Source organism: Otolemur garnettii, unplaced genomic scaffold (genome assembly GCF_000181295.1).
Source record: "Otolemur garnettii isolate 467f Iridium unplaced genomic scaffold, OtoGar3 scaffold00020, whole genome shotgun sequence".
Lineage (NCBI taxonomy): Eukaryota > Metazoa > Chordata > Mammalia > Primates > Galagidae > Otolemur > Otolemur garnettii.
Window position 1 is genome coordinate 26,083,048 of NW_003852415.1, and position 5,789 is coordinate 26,088,836.

Sequence of the window (5,789 nt, forward strand, 5' to 3'; positions counted from 1 at the left end):
CATTGTTGTTTGGCGGGTCCAGGCTGGGGATTTGAACCCGCCACCTTAGGTGTACGTGGCTGGCGCCTTAGCCGGTTGAGCTATAGGCGCCAAGCCCACTCAAAAATTCTTAAGGAAAAGTAAGCTAAATTTTAGAGTTCCCAGAGAGTATGACTTCTTTAAGATTCTAACAACACGTTTCTCCCAGTGAAGAAGCATCTTCAATCCTCCCTAACCTTAGTTAAAGTAAATAACCACCTAACACATAATATGTTCTGGACCCTGAGTGCTCAGAACCATGGAAAGCTACAAAAATGTAGTTGGAGAGGAAACATCTTGTTCCCCAGAAGCTTCTGACCCAGTTAACTATTTTAAAAGGAATTAAAATAAGAGACATCTGAGTAGTAAATTAGGCTTACTATATGCTGAGGGGAAATAGGAGACCAGGGAAGAAATTCCTTTTAAGTGGAGGATCTGGCTAGCCTTGAGGTAGGATCTGAATGGAATGGAGTGGTGGATTGCTATGAGGAAGGCACCCCTTCATAGAGGGATAGAAACTGGAGGGGCACATTCATCATAACAAAGCTTCTGAGGCCACATATGTGTATGTTGGGGGTTGGTGAGTGGTCGGAATAGAGCAGGAGGGAGGGAGAATAATAGTAAAAGAAGAAGAGATTTATTTAGCATCGATTCCATGCCAGACACACTGTACATATTATTTTAACCAAACTTTACAACACCCTTGAACAATAATATTCCTATTTTACAGATGAAGAAATTGGCCTAGAAAGGTTAAGAAACTCACTTAAGATCATTTAGCAAGGCCAGGCACGGTGGCTCATGCCTGTAATCCCAGCTCTCTGGAAGGCCAAGGCGGGTGGATTATTTGAGCTCAGGAGTTTGAGACCAGCCTGAGTCAGAGTGAGATCCCATTGCTATTAAAAATAGAAAAACTGAGGCAAGAGGAGTTTGACATTGCTGTGAGCTATGACACCACAGCACAACACTCTGCCCAGGACAACAGTAAGACCATGTCTCAAAAAAAAAAATCATTTAGCTAGTAAATGTTTAAATAAATATTAAAATCCAGGTCTAATTTCAAAGCTCCTATTTTTTTCTGCTATGCCATGTTTCCTCAAAGCCCAGTTAAGGATTCTGGACTATTTTACAGGCATAGATGGTAGAGGAAGAAAGTGTCACCAGATATTTCTGTTCAAATCAGGCCCACCGTGGGTCCAGAGTGGGGTGGTTCTTTTTCTTCTGGGAACAAGAAGCAAACGAGACACTGTTCCTTCCCTCAAAGAACATTATGTACTTTTGTGGGAAAGCAGAAATATTAATGGACACATTTGTTATAAGTACAATGACAACAGTTTAATCAGAGTACTATGAAAATACCCTTCCAAAGAAAGCTTCCTAGAGATGTCATCTGGTTGATTTTGAAGAAGAGTATAAAGCTGAAGGAGTTAGGAAAGCTTGTTTTAGGCAGCCGAAAAACAAAAGTAGGAGCTGTCTAGTGCATATATCTGGATGTAGCAGAAAGGAAATAAGGCCAGAAGGTTTGAAAAGGCATTACTGAGGAGCTGGTCTATTCTGAAACCATAGGTAGCCACTGAATACTTGGATCAGGGCAGTGATAAGGTCATATGATAATGTTAAGAAAATTCAGGAGTGCCTGGGGGAAAGAGGGTTGGAGGCAGGTAGAGCAGCAGCTAGTTGGCAAAGACTTAGGTGGGAAAACCAGGGCCTGCATGAGGATCCAGTAGCAACAGGAATGGAGAAACGTTGGATTTGAGAAATATTTAGGAGGTCAACTCATCAGGATTTGGAGGCTACATGTGGAGAATTAGGCAGTAAAAGCTGTCAAGGTGATTTCCAAATTTTGGTCCTGAGCAGCTGGATGTCCCTGGCAAGAGCAACTGCTGGAGGAAGCAGGTATGGAGTAGAGGGGATGGAAAGGATGCAGTCAGTTAGGCCCAGCGAGTTTGAGGTGCCTGCAGAACAGCACACAGGGCAACTGAGAACAGTAAGACATTGCATTTAGATACAGCTTTGGGGATAATCCAGTCTAGATATAGAGGTTTAAGAATGCTCAGTATGCAGGTGTCAGTTAAAGCCCAAGAGTGGATCAGATGAACCAGGAGAGGGTGCAGAACAAGAATGGCAAGGAAGAAAGGCCAAAAGCAGCAAGATTAGGGAGAAAAAGGAAAGAGCAGTTAAGATGGCCAAGGTAGGAGGCCCAGGGATAGAGTGACAGGTGACATCAAGTATGAGGGGACAAGTAAATAAGGTCAGAAAAGTCTGCACCTATGTGAGCACAACACAGTTTGCTGACAGAATGTCTGGTAGACTGAGAGGAGACACAGAGAGATGAAGACTACAAACACAGATGGGGTCTCAGGGTGCCTACCTGAGGACAAAATAAGGCAATGGCTCAAGGGAGACACAAGGTCAAGAAAGCCTTGTTGGTTTTTTTTTTCTTTTCAAGACAGAGTCTCACTATGTTGCCCTGGGTAGAGTGCCATGGAGTCACAGCTCACAGCAACCTCAAACTTTTGGGCTTAAGCAATTTTCTTGCCTCAGCCTCCCAAGTAGCTGGGACTACAGGAGCCTGCCACAACGCCTGGCTGTTTTCTGTTGCAGTTGTCATTGTTGTTTAGCTGGCCTGCTACCCTTGAGTCTTACTTTATCACCCTTGGTAGAGTGCCGTACCATCACAGCTTACAACAACCTCTTGCCTTAGCCTACTGAGTTGCTGGGACTACAGGCACCTGCCAGAATGCCCAGCTATATTTTTGCTGCAGTTTGGCCAGGGCTGGGTTCAAACCCACCACCCTTGGTATATGGGGCCAGCACCCTAACTCCTGAGCCACAGGCGCCGCCCAAGCCTTGTTTTTTAAAGACGAGAATAGACTTAATCTGAAGGAGAAGAACCAGCAGCAAGAGCAAAATGGCAGGGTGCTGACAGAAGCTAAGTGATAAGGAAGGGAACCTGAGAAGTGAGATGGAATGCATGAGCACAGGTGAAATGTGGCTTGGCAAGGGCTGTACCTCATGGCCTAAGAATGGAAGGGGGCTTTCCGTTAGTCAATTTGCAGAGGAAAATGTGTGCAACTGGTACATGAGTAAATGAATTCTGATCCCCTCAATTTTCTTAAAGTAGGAAGCAAGGGAATTGGGCTACCAGAGGGGACTAAGAAGATGGAAGCAAGGATATTTATAAAGATTTTGAGGAAAGTAATTTGGAGAATTATGCTGGTCAAAACGGTGTGTGTGGGGGGGGTTTAGTCAGGACAAGTAAAAAGAACTTTCAAGTGACATTAATCACTCAGCTAATGCTGGAGACAGGAACAAGTCATGACTAAAGTCTACATACGTGAGTGGTTTTTCCTCCAGTAGACATCAGGAATTTCAGAAGTTATAGAGACAGAAGTGGGTCGATCCAAGGGTGAAGTTCTATCAGACATAAGCAATACATGTAGCTAAAGATGCTGGTAATCACCATGGACTTCTAGTCTGGGAAAGGAAGAAAGAGAGATTAAAGTCTCAGGTCAAAATAAACAGGTAAGGGAGAGAAGGTGTGATAAATGGAGGGGGAACAGGATATTGGGAGTTTAAGATTATGGATGTGGTGCTATTCTTAGGATTAATACGGCAACTAAAAAGAGGTGGTAATGAAGGTAACCAGGGTTGCAAAAGTCAAAATATAATGAGGCTGAGGTAACTAAAGTCAACTAAGGATTTAGCATGGCTTAGGTGACAGAGGAAGACTTTAAACAAAGCATAGGTCTTTTTTTTTTTTTGGAGACAAGAGTCTCACTATATCACCCTCAGTAGAGTGCTGTGGCATCATAGCTCACAGCAACCTCAAACTCTTGGACCTCCGACTCCAAAGTAGCTGGTACTATGGGCACCTGCCCCAATGCCTGGCTATTTTTTGTTGCAGTTGTCATTGTTGTTTTAGCTGGCCCAGGCTGGGTTTGAACCTGCCAGCCTGGGTGTATGTGGCTGGCACTGTAACCACTTTGCTATGGGTGCCAAGCCCAAAGGACAGGTCTTTTTTTTTTTTTTTTTTTGAGAGAGAGCCTCAAGCTGTCCCCCTGGGTAGAGTGCCCGTGGCCTCACAGCTCACAGCAACCTCCAACTCCTGAGCTCAAGCGAGTCTCCTGCCTCCACCTCCCAAGTAGCTGGGACCACAGGCACCCACCACAACGCCCGGCTATTTTTTTTGGTTGCAGCCATCATTGTTGTTTGGCGCACCCAGGCTGGATTTGAACATGCCACCTTAGGTGTATGTGGCAGGCGCCTTAGCCACTTGAGCCACAGGCACTGAGCCCAAGATTGCATTCTTACTACAGTGAGAATGCCATTTTTTTTTAAGACAGAGCCTCAAGTTGTCACCCTGGGTAGAGTGCCGTAGCATCACAGCTCACAGCAACCTCCAACTCCTGGGCTCAAGCAATTCTCCCGCCTCCGCCTCCCAAGTAGCTGAGACTACAGGCGCCCCCCCACAACACCTGGCTATTTTTTGGTTGCAGCCGTCAGTGTTGTTTGGCAGGTTCGGGCTGGATTCATACACCCACCAGCTCAGGTGTATGTGGCTGGCGCTTTAGCCGCTTGAGCCACAGGCACTGAGCCAATGACAATGCCACTTAAGCAAAATAGTGAAGGGACACTCCTAATGCATTCTTCAAGTGGTAAATGGGCTATCAGAATTTAGGATATAACAAAATACAATAATGCCCTCCTGCTCCACTCTGATCCTTTTAATCCCTCAATTTAAAATTGTACATTAGGCAGCGCCATAGCTCAGTGGGTAGAGTGCTGGCCACCTACTCTGAGGATAGTGGGTTCGAATCTGAACCAGGCCAGCTAAAACAACAATGACAACAACAACAAATAGCCGGGCATTGTGGCGGGGACCTGTAGTCCCAGCTACTTGGGAGGCTAAGGCAAGAGAATCGCTTAAGCCCAATTTGAGGTTGCTGTGAGCTATGAAGTCATAGCACTCTACTCAGGGCAACAACTTGAGACTAACAAATAAATAAATAAGATTGTACATGATATAAGGAAGGAAGAAATTGTGCCCTAAAAGAATGCCAAGTAACTTTGGGGCAACTTTGTACTGGGAATGTGCTTCACTGGAATATAGAGGACAGAAAAGATTAATTAATGTGTCTTCCTCTTTCTTTGTCTCACTATTCCTGGGTTGGCCACTCTGAGTGGCAGCTGTTGAACTCACCATGACAATACCCCTGTGAATTCTTCTTGAGTCTACCCTCTTGGGCCAAAGCTCCTCTGTATAACAAATGAAAAAATACCAGTAAGGCACCAGCAACTGGATCATAGATATGGAAACACTGGGCGGCACCTGTGGCTCATGCCGAAGGTGGTGGGTTCAAACCCATCCCTGGCCAAAAAAAAAAAACCCAAAACTGGAAACACTTCCAAAAGGAGCTCCAATGTTGACTAGCACAGAAAACACCACACCTGGTCACTGAATTTCACTTCTAATAGACAATAATTTACCACCTTGGAAAGATTAAGAAATCATCACTAATATGGCAAATCTCTTTCAAAAATAAAAGTCTGGGCTCAGCACCTGTGGTTCAAGTGGCTAAGGCGCCAGCCACATACACCTAAGGTGGCGGGTTCGAGTCCAGCCCAGGCCCACCAAACAACAATGATGGCTGCAACCAAAAAAATAGCCAGGTGTTGTGGCGGGTGCCTGTGGTCCCAGCTACTTGGGAGCCTGAGGCAGGAGACTCGCTTGAGCCCAGGAGTTGGAGGTTGCTGTGAGCTGTGATGCC